Source organism: Lathamus discolor, chromosome 1 (assembly GCF_037157495.1).
Source record: "Lathamus discolor isolate bLatDis1 chromosome 1, bLatDis1.hap1, whole genome shotgun sequence".
Classification (NCBI taxonomy): Eukaryota; Metazoa; Chordata; class Aves; order Psittaciformes; family Psittacidae; genus Lathamus; species Lathamus discolor.
Genome location: NC_088884.1, coordinates 86,150,760 through 86,171,697, shown reverse-complemented (window position 1 = coordinate 86,171,697; position 20,938 = coordinate 86,150,760). Strand labels below are relative to the sequence as shown.

Below are 20,938 nucleotides of genomic sequence, written 5' to 3'. Positions count from 1 at the left end.
CCTGCCTTTCTTTGGCCACCTTTCCTAAAGTGTAAACTTCTGCTCCAGCCCTGGCAGCCTCTCCCCTCCCTTCTTATCCCCATGCCCATGCTGGGGTGCTCTGGAGCCACTGAGGGAGTCCTGAGCAGACTGGGGTCCTCCCCCTCCCCAAATCCCAATTGGCTTTCATCTGTGGCTCATCCCCACCTGATTGGGATTTACCAGCTCCCAGGAGCTGCGGTGCTGTCTCCCCTGTTCAGTGGGAGCGGGGCAGAGGCTGCTGGAGCCAGGGGTCACCCGAGGGCTGCTCCCCCCTGCCCGTGGGGTCCTCACCACCCCCAGGAGGGCTTCACTCTCTGAGGTCTTTCACTCTCTGAGCCCTCTAATTGTGTGTGTTGGGTGCAGTCTAAATTACCCAAAACCCCCACAAATATTGAAACGTTCTCTAATGAAATCACACTGGTTTTGTATTTGAGCTGTTCCAGCAGCTGCTTCCTTCTGAATTGCAATGCACACGGGTGGGACTAAACCTGTTCTCTTTGGGTTTTTTTCTTCCCGAAGGAAGAGGACTGCAGAGATGCCAAGTGGCCTTTTGCGCCACCAGAAGCAAAGCGTCGGCATCTATGAAGTTGATTGAAGATTTTTATTGTTTTATGTTTGTTCTACGGTTGTTCTCATATTCTTGTTATACTGTTGTTGTTCTTGTTCAGAACTGTTGTTCTCTTGCTGTTATAACAATAGTAAACTTGTATTTTTACCATAATATTAGTATCATTTTAGCAATTTTTACTGTCAATATACAATTTCCACCCCACCACCACCACCCCCCCCCCCGCCCCCAAACCACTACATCCCCCACCCCCTGGTTTTATGTCCCCCACTTAAAATAAAGAGCCTGTGTTCACATCTGCCTTCCCTGCGTTTGATTCCTGGGCCAGGGCACAGGTGGTGCCACTTTCTAGCACCCTCTATTTGACCCATCGCTAAGTGTCCCCTCTGACTGAAGATGCTCCCCATGGTGCTGCAGCACCCAGTTTACAGAGGGTCAAGGACGGAGAAGTGCCTTGGCAATGGCAACCCGAGGAGTCTTTACGCTCTCGAGCAGAGGTGGATGGGCTGAACGGAACACCTAGGGTGCTCCCCCAGCTCAGGGATGGCAGCGGCATCCCCTGTATGGCTGGGAGAGGGCAGGTGGGGAAGCTGGGGGCAAGGCGCAGGCAGGATGGGGCAGCCGCAGGCTGCACATGCCAGAGCTCCTGCCCTTGCATGATCTTTTCCTTTCAGCCACCTGAAATAGTTAAGGTAAGAGAGGTAACACTATTTGAGTATTACTTTCTGCTATGTATATTTTTATCTTAACACAGTCATACCTAACAAGGGAACATGATTAAAAGTAAGTACGACTATCAATGAAAGTGTCCTGGGTTGAGCAGCAGCAGTCATTTTTCTCCTTCTTAGGAGCTAGTACAGTGCTGTGTTTTGATCTTTTGGCCTTGGAACAGTGCTGATAACGCTGATGTTTTCAGTTGCTGCTCGAATGTTTGGTCTGGCCAAGGACTTTCTGAGCCTCATGCTCTGCCAGGGAGGAGGGGAGGCCAGGAGGAAGCAGAGACAGGACACCTGACCCAAACTGACCAGAGAGGTATTCCATACCACAGCACATCATGCCCAGGATGTAACAGGGAGTTACCCGGAAGGTTACCCGGAAGGGCTGGTGGGTCTGCAGGGTTGGACGAGGTATCGGTCGGTGCTGGGCTGGGGGGAGTGGGGCGAGTTATTGGTCGGCTGGTGTTGAGGTGTTGTATTCTTTCCTCTTGTTATTTCCTTTATCATTATTATCATTGGTGGTAGCAGTAGTGATTTGTGTTATACCCTAGTTACTAAACTGTTCTTATCTCAACCCGTGGGAGTTGCATTCTTTTCGATTCTCCTCTCCGTCCCTCCAGTAGCAGGGGGAGGGAAAGAAAGGGGGGGAGTGAGTGGACGAGGTTTGTGGTTCGGTTTAAACCACGACAGAAAGGCATCTGAAAACCTACTCTGAAGCGTGGAGTAGAGACTTCTGGTTGCTGGCTCAAAAGGACAAAGAAAAGTTCTTTCACTGATGCTGAGCTTGTCTTAAGCAGAAAGAGCTGCGAAAGTCATCAGAATAACATTTTCGTATTATCGGCCTGTGATTCTGTATAGTTTTATTGCCTTGAAAGTGTGTAAAGTGTGCAAATGCCACCCAAAAAAAAGGCCAGATGTTGCTCATATACCTTTTAATTTTACTTGGAAGACCTTCTGAGGCTATCTTCAGGCCACGAGAAATTACTGGTAGTATAAGGAGTGGGTGGAAGGAGCTCCTGAATGGAATGACTAGATAGAAGTGTAAGATGCGTTTACTTTTTAGTTTAGTATTGCTAAGTAATTAATAAATGTCAATGATTCGTATCCTGGTTTTATTACTGTGGTCGCAGATTTTGTAAAGAATATTGTGTGCAAAAGAGAGCCTGAAGAACCAAGGGCCGAAGCCTGAAAACATCTTGTACATTAACAAACATCAGATGTTAAGTACTACGGAAACACTGTGTAATTCCAGAATTAGGCAGTAATGGCAGAGACACTGCTTCAAAGTTTTAATGTTTATTATTTTCCTTCTCTCTTTTAAGGATTTGATGGTGCTATTTGCCTTAGAGCTGGGGACCTGAAGTCCCTTTGTTTTAGGAAAGGAAACTCCTAGCGGAGCAAGGAACTTTTCCCAGCTCTTCTCTCCCAGATTATCAGTATTACTGAGGCTGTCATTCCCACACTTTCCACTTTTTGGTCCACGTCCCTGGACTGGTTTGGTTTTGTTTCATCAGAAGCATGCGTTTGACTGGCCAAGGTTTTTACAGACTCCCTTATCAGTGCCTGATTAAAATCAAACAGAAGACGCCCACGGAAAGAGTGACTCTGGCTGCTTTCTGCATTTGGTCTCTTGTTGGAGTGGAAGATGCCCTCTGCCCAAGGTGGGTACCTATCAGTGGTAGTAGGGATATATTTTAACCCCAATTTCCTATCTAAATGGCTTCATACATTTAAGAACTTCCCAGTAACTGTCATAAACGTCAGCATCCTGGGGATAGGGTAAGTAAGAGCTTTGAAACGTCTGACCTTTCCTTTTTCTGTGCAGGACAGCCAGCCAAACTGGGAAGTAAAGACATTCTCAATGCGAAATCAGACTATTCTTAATTTAAATCCCTACTGATTCAAGCAGCGGACGTCTCTGAGTTTGAATCTCCCACACCCTGCTTAGGCCCTGCTGCTGCTGCTCGTTGCTGTCGGGTTTTCTTTTCCATGGCATTCCGTTTCGGTGGGCGGGCGGCGGGTCGAGCCGGGAGCCGCAGCGCTGCTGGAGCTCAGCACACGAGGGGTGCGTGTGTGCGCGGAGGCTCTGCCCGCTGCCAGTGTTTGAGCGCCACCCAGCGGCGCGCCGCGGCACCGCGAGCCGCCGGTTCTCTTCGGCTCCTGCTTTGGGGATTGAGTTCAAGCAGCGCGCACGTGCGCCTCCCCCCTGCAAAGCGCGCTGTAATTCTTCAGAGGGATTTGAAAGGCTCTTTTCAGACTTGTTTATCCAGCGTTGTGGGTGTAGGTAAAGTTTGTAATCTCTAGGAAATTGTGCTCCTTCTTTATTGTGAGCGTAGTCACCTCTTGGCTTCCTTGGCTTAATACAGCAGGGGGGTGCACAGATAATGTGCCTTTTACTCAGTGAAGGTCCTATGGCCCGTGGTAGCGCAAAAGGCAGTAGTGATGATATTGAATAGTGAGCAAAAATCGCTTCCTAATAGTGAGTTGACACACTCTGAAATGTTTTCAGACCCTGGCTGACTGGTGCATCTTTCACCTCTCTGGGCAGCCTGTGCAAGTATTTTACCAGCCCCCTTGTAAAGATGTTGTTCCTCACCTCCAGCCTGAATCTCTCCAAGTAGAGCTACCAGGAGCAGGAGTGGGGAGAGATGCCCATGATCTGTCTCTAAATCATCCCTTAGAAAGTTGAGGGGTAAGATGTTGCTCAAAATAAGACCTGTCTGGAAATAAAATTTGTATAGACTTACCTGTGATGAAATTAAACATGCCTGCTGGTTCATGAGCAGCTAGATGTTCGTGAAATGAAGATAGAATGAAATACGACAGTGTTGAGTGCTCGTTTTACAAAATGGCCAAAATAGTGTGTGCCCTTTTTGTTTCCAGTTGAGTCTGAAGTGTGAAACACACTTCTTTAAAAGAAACCCCAACCATAGACTCTTGTCTTCATGCATGAGTCGCATGCTGCAATCAGACCTCATTTCTATTAGCTGCCTATTAAGCTACTAGTTTTCTCTTAATTTTCACTTTAAACTGTCCAAACAGGGTGCAAAAAAATAAATGACCTTCTGAAGTTCGCAATCCACAAAATGGCTCAAAAGACGTGTGACCAGCTCTGTGTCTAAACCAATATTTGAAGATAGGAGGAAAACTAATGCTGGAAGAATCGAGTAAGAGTAATTGCTCAAATCTGAGTGGTCCAACTAAAGACAAGGAATAAAGGTATCTGCGCACTCTGAAAGAACAAGAATGACTTCCTGCATCCTCCTTTCTTCTGCTTTCAGGCCCCTTCAAATGAAACTGTGATACAGTGTGTTCCTGGGAAGCCACATGCATAAGCTGGTTAATATGTCACGTAAGTAATACGAAAAATGTTCTAAATAAGCCGTAGCACCCATTATTTGACTGCAGTTGCGTAACTTTCTCAGGCATGGGATGATGTAATACCGAAAGAAAAACCAAACGAGGATGCTTTTAAATACAAGAAACGCATCACTGTGGATGCTGAAAAGAGTGAACTGAGTCTCGCTGAGATCTATGAGATCTATGAGCAAGAATACATGAAACTTCACCCGGTAACGTAAGCAGTGTCTTTTCTTTTGAGTTGAAGTTCAGCTTTGTGGAAGCAGTTCAATCTTTCTCTGAGTGTTCACCAGTAAAATTGGTCTGAATTGTATATTGTGTCGTTAGCAGTCCTCCTCAAGTAAAATAGCTTTATGAATGACATTGCAGTAATAGTGCGTTATTAATGCAGCAAAAGACTGAAGAGGAAGAAAATCCTGAACACAAAGAAATTCGGGAAATGATGGATTCGCTGTGCCAGAAGCTGGATGCTCTTTGTAACGTCCTCTTCACACCCAAACCGGTAAGTATGTGAGTTTCACGAAGTTGGGATTCCCCCGCTTTGAAACCGGATACTTTAAATACGTTTGGGAAATGGAAAGTAAAGTAAACATTGAGTGTTACTGTGGTTGTTTTTATTTCATATTAAATGTGCTGTAATTGCCTCTAAATAAATGGCAATATTTAGTATCTTCAGTATAAGTCTTCTGCCTAAAGTGCCGATTTGATCTAAAACCACAGGACCTTGTTGGAAAGGATTTTGTTCTGGGGTAGATCTGGTCAGTGCAAAGCAGGTGGTGGTAAAAGCAAGAAGTGACTGGCTGGGTGACAAGGACAAGGCTAGGTAGCTAAGCAGTGTGTGTAAGCAAAGGACTATCAGATTTACCTTGGCTAGCAAACGTCTCTTCTCTTGAAAGGCCATTTTTAGCTCTGGCAGCTCACTGAGACATTAGTGAAGTTTATTACTAATTTTGCATATGCAGTTCCTGTGAGATCCTTGCAAAGTCGTGCACTTTGAGATCTTGGATGCACAATGGAATATTTTGCTGCTGTTTACATTTCCTTTTCCTCGTTCTCAGGTTGTAGCACTTCAGTACTTTTGCAAAAACACAGGCCTGCAGCTTTTTTTCTTTGCAAAGTCCTTGTGAAGTAGGAACTGCAAGGAGCATTTCCTTCCAGTTTTTAGTGGTTGGGCTTTGTAGCCGGAAATTACCATAGTGACTGAAGTTCCTCATAGCCCCAAACCAAAACTGACTCGTAGCTTGGTGTGCTGAGGAGATACTTCATCTATGGTAGCTTTCTGCAAGGGGAAAATGGAAGACCCAGGGAATTACAGAGCAGTCAGTCTCACCTCTGCGCCTGGCAAAATCTTAGAGCACATTCTCCTGGAAGGCATGCTAAGGCACATGAAAAACAACAAGGTGCTTGGTGACAGCCAGCATGGCTTCGCTAAGGGGAAATCCTGCCTGACCAATTTGGTGGCCTTCTATGTTAGGGCTACAGAACTGATGGACAAGGGTAGAGCAGTTGATGTCATCTACCTGGACTTGTGCAAAGCCTTCGACACTGTCCCACACGACATCCTTGTCTCTAAGTTTGAGAGACATCAATTTGATGGATGGACCACTCGGTGGATAAAGAACTGGCTGGATGGCCGCACACAAAGAGTTGTGGTCAATGGCTCAGTGTCTGGCTGGAGACCAGTTACGAGTGGTGTCCCTCAGGGACCGGTCTTGTTTAACCTCTTCGTCGCTGACATGGACAGTGGGATTGAGTGCGCCCTCAGCAAGTTTGCCGATGACACCAAGCTGTGTGGTTCGGTTGATACGCTGGAGGGAAGGGATGCCCTCCAGAGGGACCTCGACACGCTTGTGAGGTGGGCTGATACCAGCCTTATGAAGTTCAACCATGCCAAGTGCAAGGTCCTATGCCTGGGTCGGAGCAATCGAAGGCACAGATACAGGTTGGGCAAAGAAGAGATTCAGAGCGGCCCTGCAGAGAAGGACTTGGGGGTGCTGGTCGATGAGAAAATGAACATGAGCTAGCAGTGTGCGCTCACAGCCCAGAAAGCCATCCGTATCCTGGTCTGCATCAAAAGGAGCATGACCAGCAGGTCGAAGGAGGTGATCCTGCCCTTCTGCTTTGCTCTTGTGAGACCTCACTTGGAGTATTGTGTGCAGTTCTGGTGTCCTCAACATAAAAAGGACATGGAACTGTTGGAACAAGTCCAGAGAGGGGCCACAAGAATGATGAGGGGACTGGAGCACCTCCGGTATGAAGATAGGCTGAGAAAGTTGGGGCTGTTCAGCCTGGAGAAGAAAAGGCTGCATGGAGACCTCATAGCAGCCTTCCAGTATCTGAAGGGGGCCTATAGGCATGCTGGGGAGGGACTCTTCATCAGGGACTGTAGTGACAGGACAAGCGGTAATGGGTTAAAACTTAAACAGGGGAAGTTTAGATTGGATATAAGGAGGAAGTTCTTTCCTGTTAGGGTGGTGAGGCACTGGAATCGGTTGCCCAGGGAGGTTGTGAATACTCCATCCGTGGCAGTGTTCAAGGCCAGGTTGGACAAAGCCTTGGGTGAGGTGGTTTAGTGTGAGGTGTCCCTGCCCATGGCAGGGGGGTTGGAACTAGATGATCTGGAGGTCCTTTCCAACCCTAACTATTCTATGATTCTATGAACTATGCACAACCCCAGGGCGCATGAAAGCACAAGCTTGCAGTCTCGGCCACCTCGTGAGGAGCAGAATTCCGGAGCTGCTGCAGCACATGGGAGACAAGGTCCAGTTGTGTCTGTGTCAAGGAGGACAATTATACGGGCAATTATAAATCTAGAAAGACCAATAAATGATGGTTTAGTTTCTAATGGTTAGTAGAATGCCTATAAACATCACATCTCTTAAATACTTAAGATCCATGCTTTTAAATCTTAGTCTCTTACAAACATACTTTAGCATAGAGAGCAACTGGTCTATTTTTGTGTCAGGATTCTACAGAGATTTGACTAAGAAGCTTCCCCTTACTGCATACTGCAGATTACCAGGCCTTCCTTGGAACTACTAGATTAGATATGACGTGCCTTTATGTGAAGAATAGAATCCCAGAATTGTTAGGGTTGGAAAGGACCTTAAGATCGTCAAGTTCCAACCCCCCGGCCGTGGGCAGGGACGCCTCACACTAAACCATGTCACCCAAGGCTTTGTCCAACCTGGCCTTGAACACCGCCAGGGATGGAGCATTCACAGCTTCCTTGGGCAACCCATCTGGTGCCTCACCACCCTTAGATAGAATAGTGATGCCAGTCTCCTGTTAAAAGTGCAAGAACTACGTTGTCTTTGTGCAAGTTTGTTTAAGAGGAAGCTTAACTTCCTCATGACCTGATGGTGGTGTGATTTCTGCAATGAAGAGTGTAAAGAGGATGGAGAGCCACTTCCTTGAGCGTCACCTACTAAATATACACCTTGTTTTCTAATAGATAATATCCTTCTCCAAAATATTATATTTAGGGTTTTATAATTTTTTCACCATCTCCTCAGTGGGGCTTTTCTGCTGTCCTGTCCTTGGCCCAAAGTTGAGGCATTTCAGAATGTCTGAGCTCAGGCAGTGTCTGGGTCATGGGGGGGTTGTGGGGTTCTGTCCATCTCCGCACAGCAGCAAATCTCTCCAGGAACTCGCCTGGGACTGGCGAGTGAGTTTCCCGGGAAGGGAAACCGTCACAGAGGATTTTTCAGGTGCGCAGGGTGTCTGGGGGACCCTGTCACCTCACCCATCCAGTTTCCTAACTGACTTTTCTGCATGGGCATTTTTGCAGTATGAGATTTGCAGAGCTAAAACAATATTGAAAGAAACAAAATCCTTTGCAAGGTAATTTGAACTCTAAACTGTTTGGATTTAATGATGTTTGCAGGCCTGTTGTGTTCATTTTCCCTGCAATGCATACGAAACAGATAAAAGGGAGCGTAAGGAAAACACTTTGAGAAGGGACTGCCAGATCCAGACTGACGGACAAGAAGACCTTTGCAAGAAATGACCAAGCAAGGCTCTCCATAGGCAGTCAAGACTGCTTCAAAAACACAGGGGCTCTCCGCATTTTTGCTTATTTGGACAGGTTTTGTCCAAGATGCAGCTCTGTGGTCTGCCCTGTAGGTGTTTGCACTATGATCTCTACACTGCAGCATGAGCTCCCAGAGAGGCAGCTGGGTCAGGCTGCCTGTGATGCTGCATCACACAATAACCTCTCTCACCCTGGCGTAGGCTGATGGCAAGCTGGTTAATGAACAGCACACACCATATTTTACGCAGAGCCATTTTGCTACGATCCCAGCAGCATTTGTGTGCTGCAGGACAAGAAGAACACCTTCCAGCAGTTGCTTTTAATAGTTAGGAGCGTAGGAGTTTAATAGTTAGGAGTGTAGGACACATCTCCACCCTTTAAATCAGCTCACACCAAGAATCAAAATACCAGGGAAATTTCATTTGCTCTGAAGATCATCTCCTATTTCTTTTACTTTTCGTGCAAGAAATCTGGAGAGGGACTTTTGACTGGCTTTATCACAGTGTAGTGATAAGGAGGAATGGATTTAAACTGACAGAGGGGAGACTATTGCGAAGAAGTTCTGCCCTGTGAGGGCGGTGAGGCCCTGGCACAGTTTGCCCAGAGAAGCTGTGGCTGCCCCATGCTGGCAGTGTTCAAGGCCGCGCTGGATGGGGCCTGGAGCAACCTGGTCTAGTGGAAGGTGTCTCTGCCCACGGCAGGGGGTTGGTTCTTTCCTACCCAAACCAGTCTGTGATTCTATGATTTGTGCCTCAGAAGAAAACAGTGCCAGTGAGCAGACCTGGCTTGTCTGTATTGCCATCATACCTACGGAATTGAACCAGCCACAAGAAACACCCTGTCCCCAAATTGTGACTGGATGGCAAAGACTTTGGTTGTGATTTAATAAGCACTTGAGCAAGACCTTAATACCCACTGGTTTCAAGAAAACTGCCAGAAAAACTTACAGTGGAATGTGTATTTAAGTGGTTTACCAAGTCCAGGCTTCATTACACTGAGTAACAGATCAGGGAAAACAAAAATTGTGAAAGGCGTAAAATGAAGAAACCTGAGTACCAAAGTGGGTATGACGGAGAATAGCCATTTCAAAAATCCTACAACATGAAAATTCGAAGGTGTCATGCTGTTCAGAAACACACGTTTCTCCCTGCAAATGCAGGCCTCCCAGGCTTCATCTAATGTGTCGGTATTTCATATAACTTCAGAAAGAGTCTGCTTAAAAAAAAAATTGACAGGATAGGGTACATTTCTGTGACTGGAAATGGAATTTTAAGCACCAAGTTTATCTTGTCAGTTTAGCTCAGCACTGATGCGAGCTTGCTAGGGGTGAAGTGGATCACTAATTGCCAGAAAGCATGATAATAAACTGATAAGCGCAGTCTTTAGACTGCGGAGATGTTTCGGTGAAGTGTGGACTGTTTGAACAGGTACTTTTCCTCTGCAAATTGGTTTCTCCCACAGTTCATCGGTGACTGCCTGACTTTTGTTCTCTAATCCCCGAAAGGAGCACACTGGGGGCTGTTTGGGCCAGAACAGAGACCGGTATATACCTGTACACCATACTGCCAATGCCAGCTCCACCCTGCAAATCTTGCAGGTCTATTTATACTACATTTTCCCATGGCTCCAGACAGCCACAATTTTAATTGGACTGGCTGATTGCTTTTTTAACCCTTTTCATTTATTTTACTTCATTTTATGATGCTAATCTTGGCGCCACAAGACTCTTCTTAATTCAAATTGCAATATCAGAATACACATCAGCTAATACAACAAATGGCCATTCGCCTAAAATTAGGCAACCTACCGTAAACAATAAGCCAAGTAAGCCCATGCTGCTCCTCTCTTCCTTTTGGCCTGAGCTACTCCCCAGACGTTTAAGGAAGAGTCTCCTCACGTGGGGAAGGTTAACAGATGCAGGAAGGTGAGAGGGGGAGGTACCAACCCTGCCTTGGCCTGTCAAACATTTCAATGCATTTTCCTCCTCACAGGGGATGTGCAACAGAGAGCAAAAAAACAAACCTTGGCCAGCTGTGAAAAATTAACTCCAGAAGTGGCAGGGACTCGTCTGATACAAGTATTTCCTTCTGAAGTGTTGCCATCACTGGCAGGAAGAAAACAAAAGGAAGGCAGAGAAGGACTGGCCCCATTCTGAGGACTTCGTTCTGTGTATGACTGTCCTCCTCCTGGAGCTTCCTCCCTCCCGCTCCTCAGCTATTAGAAACAACAGGAGCAAATGAATGAAAATATTTCAGGAGCACGTGAAAGACCTGACTCCCTTCCCTCAGGCCAGTTATAACAGGCACAATTTCAGCAACTGGGCAGAAAGTGTGTATTCGTCGCCTTCTTGCTTTGCCACTACTTCCCCTCTATCCCTTGGTGTCAAGTGCCTTAAGCCAAGCCCTGACCCTGCAAGCAGCATGTGCTGGCGGTGTGTTTACAGCGGGTGAGTCAGTGGCTGTATCCACATACACGAGTTGCAGGCTCTGAAATAGTAAACCTCGGAAGAGGCTGGGTCTTAAATTTCTTCTGGAAAGCACCCTCAGGACTTGGGCTGGTCAGCCCAAGGGCTCCACTGCCCTTACTTGAGCCCAGGGACATCAGCATCGTCTGGCAGCACCAACAGGCAGGGGAGAGTTGACGTGCTGCTACAGTGTAGTTTGTGTTTCTCCTCCAGGTTCAAGCAAAGGTTTCCTCTCATTCCTATTTGCTCAGAAGGTTATTTTTGAATTCGTGACCTAGTTTTATGGCACATAGCATCTCATAAATTCCCCTAGAGCCCACTGGGCCACTCCAGAAAATCCTTACATATGCCACTGACTGTCAGAAGAAGAAACGTTTTCCAAATAGTCTGAACTCTGGCTATCACGAGCATAAGCCAGAGTGAGTTTTGTGGAAGTTCTCATGGCTTTGGCCGTTACCTCAGCAGTGAAGCTTACTGCTGTGCAGTAAAAGATAGCAAGTGCTGTATTTCCCACAGAGGTTACAATTCTGTCTGTACGGTTTACAGTCTAAAGGAAAAGTGCAAAACAATGTGCCAGACAAAACTTTGAAAGCATTTTTGTTTAAGGTAATTATGATCTCTATTTATGCCTATTAAATTACAAAGATGAATATTAAAGAACACACAAGAAATGCCTGAAGGCAACACCTGAACTTTGTACATTGAACACCCTTCTTGTTCCTAAAGTAACTGCTCACTCATCTTGAAGCTGCCCAAGTAATTGCAACTTTTTTGCCTGGAATTCATTTGAAATGGAAGAAAGCAGGGGTTTCCTACCCCCTAGCCTGGGAACACTTGGAGGACTTTGATGCAGTGTTTACAGACTCTATCTTTAATAATGGCTAACGGTACAGTGAGATTTCATTCACTTAAGCACAGACGGATGTTTGCTGTAGCCACAGCTGTGCCAGCTTCTCCATTCATATCTTGCACACACACGATTACCTTAGTTTTCCTGAGTCACAAGGAACACTAGATAAATGGAAGTGTATTTTAATATTTATATCACCTGGACACACATATGCTACGTAACTGTTGGGGGCTGCAGTAACACTAACACTGACCATTATAGTTTTCTAATCTCTTCACAGGTTCCCTGTCAGTTCCCTCAGAGTTTCAGCTCAGAAACAATACTGTAAAGTGGGTATCCAAAAACCCTCTGCATACTGCCCAAATACTCCTGAAGGTCAAAAATCTCTTATCCTCCAGTTGCAAGGAAACATTAGAAACTAAGTTTATGAGAGTAGCTCAAGCAATTTAGATCTTTGCTGGCTTACACCAAATTAAGACAAAGATTAGGAACAAATTACTCATCCAGATATTACAGATTTGCAAAATGAACTTTTTCTATAGAAATCCACCTGCCCTGAAAAAACAATATGAAACCTCTCTAGAGCAGATGTACATGCAAACACATTGCAAAAAGAAAGAAAGAAAGAATGAAAGAAACAAACAACCCACCATGCTTTTTCTGTTTTAACCCCTAATTTTTGGAGCACCTGAAAGTAAAAAGGACTTGTGCAAATGCCTTCATTTACCCAGGTTCACCAGTGGGGGATGTGTCCACTCGTGCCACACGTACTAGGGCTTTTCTACTGACATCTGCTAGTGATGGAGAGGATGACAGCAGCAGGCTGGCCAGGCAACAGTGGGTGTCTGGGTAGCACTGTGGGTGGTGGTAGGCCACAACCAGGGATGCTGCTGGGTGGCAATGATCTGTTGTTCTTCAGGCATGAGCTAAGAGAGCCATGATGTGAGGTCCCACCGTGCTGTCCAAAGACAGGGGCAAATAATGGCGGTGGGACTGAGTTCCAAATACCGCTCATCACTGCAACTGACCTGTAAACGTTGCTAGATATCATCCCCATTTCTACAGTTTGTAGCTGATTCACTTCTACTGCTAAATACATTCTGCCCTTGGGTTTGTCAACAGGCATTTTGGTCTGTAAGACTGTGAAGATCTTCATTCTAACATACTCTAAGCCTCCCAGAGCTGACCACAGTGAAAACTGATAATTTTGGCTTCTTTATGAAAACTGCCAGTGAAGCATAAACTTTGGAGGAGCAATACCAATTTTTTTGAATGTTAACAATTTTAAGCCAAAGTTAAGAAAAAAAAAAAGAAAAAGAAACTTGAGAAACTTGGCATCTTCTGTGCCTCTGCTAGAGCTGGAAACCTCAGTTATGAAAACAGGATGGATAAGAAATAGCTCTGTCCAAGTCTCATGTGGACTAATATGATTAAAAAGACAGCACATCACTCAGCATGTTTCTTTGGTTCCTCATTAACGAAGGGTAACGACCTGTTCAGCTCTGTTATGGTGTTTTATTAAATGCAGAAGTTTATATTCTGCTTGCAGCCATTGATGTGATCTGCCCACAGTGTTCCCTTGTGTAGAGCTACTCGCACTTCACATCACAGGTATATGGAGAACAGCTGGATACTCCACGTATTTCTGTAGGCAGTAAGAAAACCTAGCCTGCCTGCTATTTGCTGTAAAACTCTAGTCTGGCTTTTGGGGTTCAGCATTTGTTCTCTGGCACTAAACAACACTTTTATCAATGCTAGTAGCATACCACAACAAGCACGCGTGCTGCTAAACTCCGACCCAGGCTCAGAAACCTCTGGCCAGGTGTTCCGAATGGTTAGGTATGGCACTTGTGCAATACTTGGATTTTTTTAACAAGTGAACCAAAGGAGCACTTACAACACAAAAGCAGTTCACAGCATGAGGTATGTCTGTGTGGCAATATCATGTTTAATTCCCCCAGCAGCATCTTCTCCTGGAACTTGCCTTTGAACCATAGTTCTGGCTAACCTGGTGCTGCAACAGCGTGTGACACAAGGGTGAAAAAGAGGAGTGGGAGGATTCAGGTTAGGTGGGCCAGGGGGTTCATGAGGGCACTAAAGGGAAGTTTTCCCTTTGCAGCACAAGCTCCATAGCCTTCATTATTGAAACAATGAAGGGGGTATTAGACACATCTTTAACAGCTTTCAGAAGACCAAAGCTCACAGAAGTCTCCAGAAAGGGGAAATGTGGATTAAGCCCTATTTGCAGGTTCTTGAGAGGCACTCTGCTCTGCAGCTGGGAACTTGGAGGTGCTCCAGGATGCCCTCAAACTTGACTGAGAAGGCCAGCCCTTACATACAGCCTGTGCAAGAACAGCAAACATGGACAGAGTTTAGATCTTGCCAAGAAGAAGTTAATGTCACCTGACAGCCATACTCATCTTATGTCCTTTGACTTGCTGCCTTGAGGAATGGCTTCGGATCTCGGCATTCATTAAGCACAGCACACAAACACAGAAGTCCTACAGCTATCACCGCTTTTTGCTACAAAAAGCCTACAGGTAGTGCTAAGAATAAGGCATGGCCCTCTATGTCATGTATGTGTCGAGCACAGATACCTGAAGGGTTTCATTTGCGGATGAACAAAGGATGGTGACAAGGCTCACGCTTTGAGGCACGAAGATGTGGAGAAGTGTAGAGGGGCCTTGGCAGTCTTGGGACATCCCAAGGGCTTTCCACAGAGATGAGAAAGGTCCCTCATCAGGGGTTGCCTTCAGAGCAACCTGACAGAACACCACTTACATGACTGGTGAGGTCCCACCTGAATACCTTCACAAAGCCCATAACTTCAAAGAAGTTGTCAGGAAGAAGAAAATAAATCATGTGGCTTTTCTCCAAGTTCATATAAAAATAAAGGCTCCGATATTGTTTCTATTATGAAGAGCTCTCTGCCCGTAACATTTCAATCAGTGCTTTGCCAGCAGTGACTAATTCCACATGCCAGAGGCGCAAACTGCACCTTCCTCACACCCTCCCCTTTCCCAGGATTTCTACCTGCAGGTAGAAAAAAACCCAAACCTTTTCAATTACTCGTTTCAAGGCTGTCATCAGTTTTCCTTCCTACCAGATGACCAGGCAAGGCAGAAATTGAACTCCTGCAGAAGATGATATGTCTAGCCTTTCAGAGCAGCGAGCTAGGTAACCTTTCTTTCAAGTATCCCTCTGTCACCTTCCCGCCCTCTCCCTGAGGCTCATTCCAGCTTGTTCACAAATCAGAGGTAACTGACGGCAGCAAATCAGGTCACGTAAATCACTTGCCAGCTGGTCAAGTGCTGCAGCAGGGAAGGTGGGGGTGCACGGCCACCATGTGAACCCGAGGCCACCAAGGTGCTTCTCACCGCTCACCTGCAGCCCCTGCTGGCACAGGCAGCCCCCATTCCCCTGACTAATGTGTGGGACCACTCCCAAAACCTCCAGCCGCCCTGGCCACCAGGAGAATAGGTTTCAGAATTACAGCCGAATGATCAAAGTCGGGAGCTTAATAGCGCTACCTTTAAAATCAAATCTCAGTTTGATTCTCTGACGTTCATTTTTTCAAAGTAAGACCACGTCTTGTGCTTCAGCACATCAAAATTCACATATACTGCTTGATATACGTTAGGGAGGGAACGGCACCTTTCTGCATTACTTTGACAGTTTTGTTCCCTAGTGGCTAAAATACAGCACGCAGGTGGCTTTAGTAATATCTGCCATGCAGAGACTAATGTGAACTACGAACATAAATCCAGAGAAGTGAAAACCACTGTGCTGAGCCAAGATGTTAGAACAAAGTAGTAAGCAAGGGAAACCTCAAAAGTAATGACTAGCTGTTTACTGGCTGAAGCCTGTCGTTGACATGATCTGCTTCAATAGATCACTAAACTACAAAAAATGGGGCAGGTGGTTAAAGTTTAATAGTTTAAGACTATTTTTAACGTCAGAAAGTTTTCATTTTGCCAGAAAGAACCCCCAACACCTGCAGACCAATGTCAAAGCAAACAAGCAGTTGCCACTACACAGTCATTAACAGTCTCAGCCGTTTATACTATATCAAAACTTGACTGACCAATTTTTATTGGAGAAATTGCTTTCTTACCCTATAGATCTACCTAGGTCCTTCACTTTAATAAGGAATTACTAGTTTGCACTTCAAATTATGCTCTCGTGCAAGAAGATGTCATTCAGTTCCATGCCGCTCTTACAAGACCAACAGGAAAACCCCAGCATCACTGATGAGATACACCTATGACAGCATTTCCATGAAAACTGTCACGCACACACGCACATACAAACACACACTCGCTGCTTTTACAGTTTAGAAATCCCAGTCTAGGGGTGTGGTAGCTACATTCAACAAGCACGAGCTGCCCTTTTGGGATGTATTCGTGTGAAGCATGGCCACTAGGTAAGAGGACTCTTTCTTCATTATCTACAATTGATTAGCATCATCGCGGGAAGTCTGGTACCTGCCCCTCTACTCTGCTCTTGTGAGACCTCACTTGGAGTATTGTGTGCATTTCTGGTGTCCTCAACATAAAAAGGACATGGAACTGTTGGAACAAGTCCAGAGAAGGGCCACAAGGATGATCAGGGGACTGGAGCACCTCCTGTATGAAGATAGGCTGAGAAAGTTGGGGCTGTTCAGCCTGGAGAAGAGAAGGCTGCGTGGAGACCTCATAGCAGCCTTCCAGTATCTGAAAAGGGCCTATAGGCATGCTGGGGAGGGACTCTTCATTAGGGACTGTAGTGACAGGACAAGGCGTAGTAGGTTAAAACTCAAACAGGGAAAGTTTAGATTGGGTATAAGGAGGAAGTTCTTAGGTAATTTATTTCTGGCTTTTGGAAAACAAAAGCTTTCGGATATTTGTTTACTTGACAAATTTGTCAAGAACCCCCCGCTAAATCCTCCCAAGGAAGAACTGGCCCTTCCCTCTCCTCTTTCAGTTAAATCGGCAGTGTCTGATGAAGAGGAGAAGGGTTTTTCTGTGCCTTGGACACATACTCCATTCAAGCAGGCAGCCAAGGCTGAGCCCACATGGCAGATTAAAACTAAAGGAAATCCTGCAGGGTTTTATTCATGTGGCTAGCACAAGAAAGAGCCAATAATAAACTGCTTTATGGGTTGTCTGTCTGGGTTTGCAGTGTCATTCTACAGAATATTTATTCCAAGGGGAACCTGGGACGTCACTGCCACCAGCTCAGGTCTGCTCTGAGAAGGTTAGCCTCCCTTTATAATACTGGCTGGCAAGTAAATTGGCATAGACCATGAGTTGTTTCTGATTCTCTGTTCTGAAAACTCTGAGAGACTACTTCTCTGTGCCCTCCTTAGCTGGCAAGATGTCATTTCAGGCGGCAAGAATTCCTTGGTGCCTACTGAATATTCGTTTGTGTTGCTTACAGTGGTGTTGGCTATGTCCTAGCAGCTGGCATGGCAGGTCTGCCGTGACTGGCACTGGGCCTTCAGGGTGAGTGCCTCACTGTCACTCGGGGGGCTGCGCCATTCACTGTAAAATCAGAATCGTCCCTGGGCTTGGGATTACTTACGTTCAGCATGTCAAAGGTGAACACTGGGAGGACCTTCTCCTGCCTGACTGGTCATGAACTTGGTGTTTTAGAAGACTTGGTCATGAGTTTGGTGTTTTCCCTTCTTCCTGCAGGACAAGGGGAAGATTTTAGCCTAGTTCTTCCGGAATGGAAGAGGCATAGGTTAAATTGCACAGCAGCCAGGGCAGGCGTTGATGTGCCTCTTACCTGAGGAGACACTTGGAATGGTCGTCAGTGCATTGAGACCTCTTGAAATAGAGGAAGGTAAAGGTATCTTCTGTTCTTGTCATGTCATCGTGATGTTTCTCCATAGAGAACACCTAGTGCTTGGAAGTACTCTGTCAGATCCTCCAAAGTTATCTATAAAATTGACTAGCACATACTCGATGAGGGGGGGAAGAATGTTTGCTGGAATAACAGTCTGAGGTTACGCAGGTAACGCTGATGGCTGCATGACTGATTCTTGCATTTGTGGCTGGAATATTACAGTACAGTTTTCTTTCTTCACATGTTTTACTCCAGAATCAGAGGGACCAATCCTGTATCTGTATGATGCAGAGGGAGGATCTAATAGGTCTTTTTTTCCTCTGAAGTCACCATGCCTCACCAAAGCCACTCTTCTTTACAAATATGACCTACAAACCGCAAGTTACATTTATTTCTGAGCGTAGCTCCCGTTCTCCAGTCTGTAATTCTAACGCTGAATTTGAAGTTCTGTGGACTTTTCACTCTGCGGGTATCCTTGCTCTAACCTGCCTTGCTTGTGTCTACAGATAACTCCTTGGGAGTTCATGGGAGGTCAAGCACTGGTTCTTCTGATTCTGCTGGCTCCTCACAGGACCCAGACAAGGACAGCAGCACACAGAGCACTGAGCATCTCTGGCACAATACAAGTAGCAGCTGAGAAGCCAGGAGTACACAGAACTGCCAAGACTACTTGGCGTCACGATGTCGTCTCACTTGCCAAGAAGTAAGTGATTTTACCAACCAAGGTCCCCTCCATTGAAGAACGACCACTCCCTTTTTGGAAAGACGGTCATCAAATCCCACTCACCTCCTTTGTGTCGCATGTTGCGTACAAGATGCTTGAAACACCATCCACTCTTTTACAGGAATGCTGCACAAGAGGTCAAAAATGTCTTTGTGTCTGCTATTCTGCTCTTTTGAGGGGTAAGGAGGCAGAGTTATGATGGGAGTGTGCTGCGGCTGAAATCCAACTTTACTTTCTACTAAGTTTCCCCTTCCCTCTTGCTGTAACACGTTAGGGAAAGCTTGATTGGGAAAGTGCACGATTTGCAGTGTGACTCTATCTGCCATTCTTAGTGCTTGAGGAAGGTTGGATCAGCCTGGTTCAGGCAGTCTTCCTAGGGTATTTGTGAGCCTGCTGTGCCTCTGATGAATAAGCTCAGGGTCTGTAGGACTCGAACGTGGTTTATAAAGTAGTTGCGTGTGTATTTTGAGCAGCTAACCTGCGGCTGGCACATGGCCTCTTCCTTTTAACCGTACAAAAATCGAAGGTCAACATCAGCTGCCCTGCAGGATAAAGGCAGATACAGACTGCAGCAGGTTTCCCTCTGCCGTTACCCTGCAGTCCGGAAAAGCCCCGGCCAGGGCCAGGGAGGGAGAGCTGGATCCGCTTTGGGAACAGCAGGTGCCGCTGTGCAGCTGCGCCAGACCCGGCTCTGCACTGCCGGTGCCCGCAGGCTGCTCCCCGAGCTGCCCTTCAGAGGCTTTTGGTTTAAACACTTGATCTCCTGGGACCTTGGCTGTCTGCGGAGTGCTCTTCTCGCAGGGGATTCTACTTGACAATTTGATTTGCATCCTGTTTGCAGCCGGAACAGCAAGTACACCAGAGGTGCAGCTGGGTCACAATTCGCAGGCAGTAAAGGCTGAAGTGAGAAAAGAAGGAAGTTTCCTGAATCATAAATGAGCATTTCTGACAGTTCGACAACTAGACTGCTTTCAAAGTTGCTCTCCTGCAAAGATGGTCCTTATGACCTCCAGCAGCGCAGTAGAAACAGATTTCAAGTTTTCTTTAGCGAAGGATTTCCAAATCATGAGGACATACTGCCAAAACCCAGACGGCTCCACTTCAAATCAAGTCCAAGAGCCCTTTATCTCTAGCAGATGAAGAATTAGGTTCGTATCTTAATGAATCCACCAGTTTGATGGTCACCTGGTGATTTGCGGCACCTTAGTTTTAAGATTTCTAACTTCCCTATTGACCTCAAAGGGGACTTTCTCCTAAACTACGAAGCAGAAAGAGGCCAGCAAAACGTTAATTCTCTCCCAGAGCAGGGCAGGAAAGAGGCAAGATTTGTGCAGTTTTGAAAAAGGAGGACTTGTGTCTGCTAACTTGCTGTGCAGACTGAGAGTCTGGTCTTAGACTTGGGCAGAGTTAAGGAGTGCTTCAGCCGTTGCGTCTGAACGGTTTGGAAAACCCAGATGTTACTCTCCCTGGTACCGTTTACACAAACTAAACCACCCTGCGGCATTTAGACTTGCACATAGAACGCTTCCAATTAGCTACTAAGCTGCTACATTCTTGCCCGCTCTCAGCTGTTGTAGTTCTCCCATCCAAAATGTCATAGCACTTGTTTTAGCAAAAGCTGGCAATGAAATCTGCAGGTGACCAGGACTGGGATTTAACATGAAATCAGTGGGTCATGGTCTTCACTCTAATTAGGATTTCCCTGTTGATAAAGCCTCATCAAAGTTCATACCTTCAAGTGAGTGCATTTTGATTACAAGAAGTCTAAATGAGGTCGGCTGTCCCTATTCCTCACACCCTGTTATTTCTAATAGCTCTCATTTCCTTCTTTTCCTGTCAGCTGGACTTTGGTCTGGTCCTCGCTGGGTCTGACTGCCATGGCCTTTGTTACTGGAGCCCTGGGAATGTGGGTACCGCTGTTTCTTCCCAGGGCTCAGCTTGTCCGGGCCACTGTGTCACCGTGCCTCCAAGAGACATGCAAACCATCTAAGAGGTGAGGTGCACACGCCTGTGGAAGCACGCTTGGGAGCACTGCTAAACACGGGGCTAAATCCCAGTTTGCTTAAAGACAGAAGGTAGGATGTGACTGTGAACACGTCTTGTGAAGGCAGTTGGGTGTGAACGTTGTACTACCTTGCTTCCCGGGATGCTGAGGCCAATGGCAAAACGTCAGCAGCTATGATATTTGTTGAAGATTTTGATCGTTCTATGTTTGTTCTGCACTTACTCTAATATTCTTGTTATCCTGTAGTTGTTTTGTTCTTACACTGTGTTTGTTTCATTGTTTTATTGTAGTAGTTTTGTTGTTACACCGTTGTTATGACAATAATAACCAGTGTTTTCACCCTAATTTTACCATTGTTTTAGTATTTT

General features: G+C 46.0%; 1 long non-coding RNA gene across 1 annotated transcript; it reads left to right on the top strand.

Moving 5' to 3' along the window:
• Positions 1-4,776: 4,776 nt before the first annotated feature.
• Positions 4,777-20,825, top strand: LOC136007236 (uncharacterized). Its single transcript, XR_010609543.1, has 6 exons — positions 4,777-4,882; positions 5,057-5,167; positions 17,688-17,838; positions 18,348-18,544; positions 18,687-18,744; positions 20,406-20,825. It is a non-coding gene; the product is annotated as an uncharacterized LOC136007236 (long non-coding RNA).
• Positions 20,826-20,938: the final 113 nt, after the last annotated feature.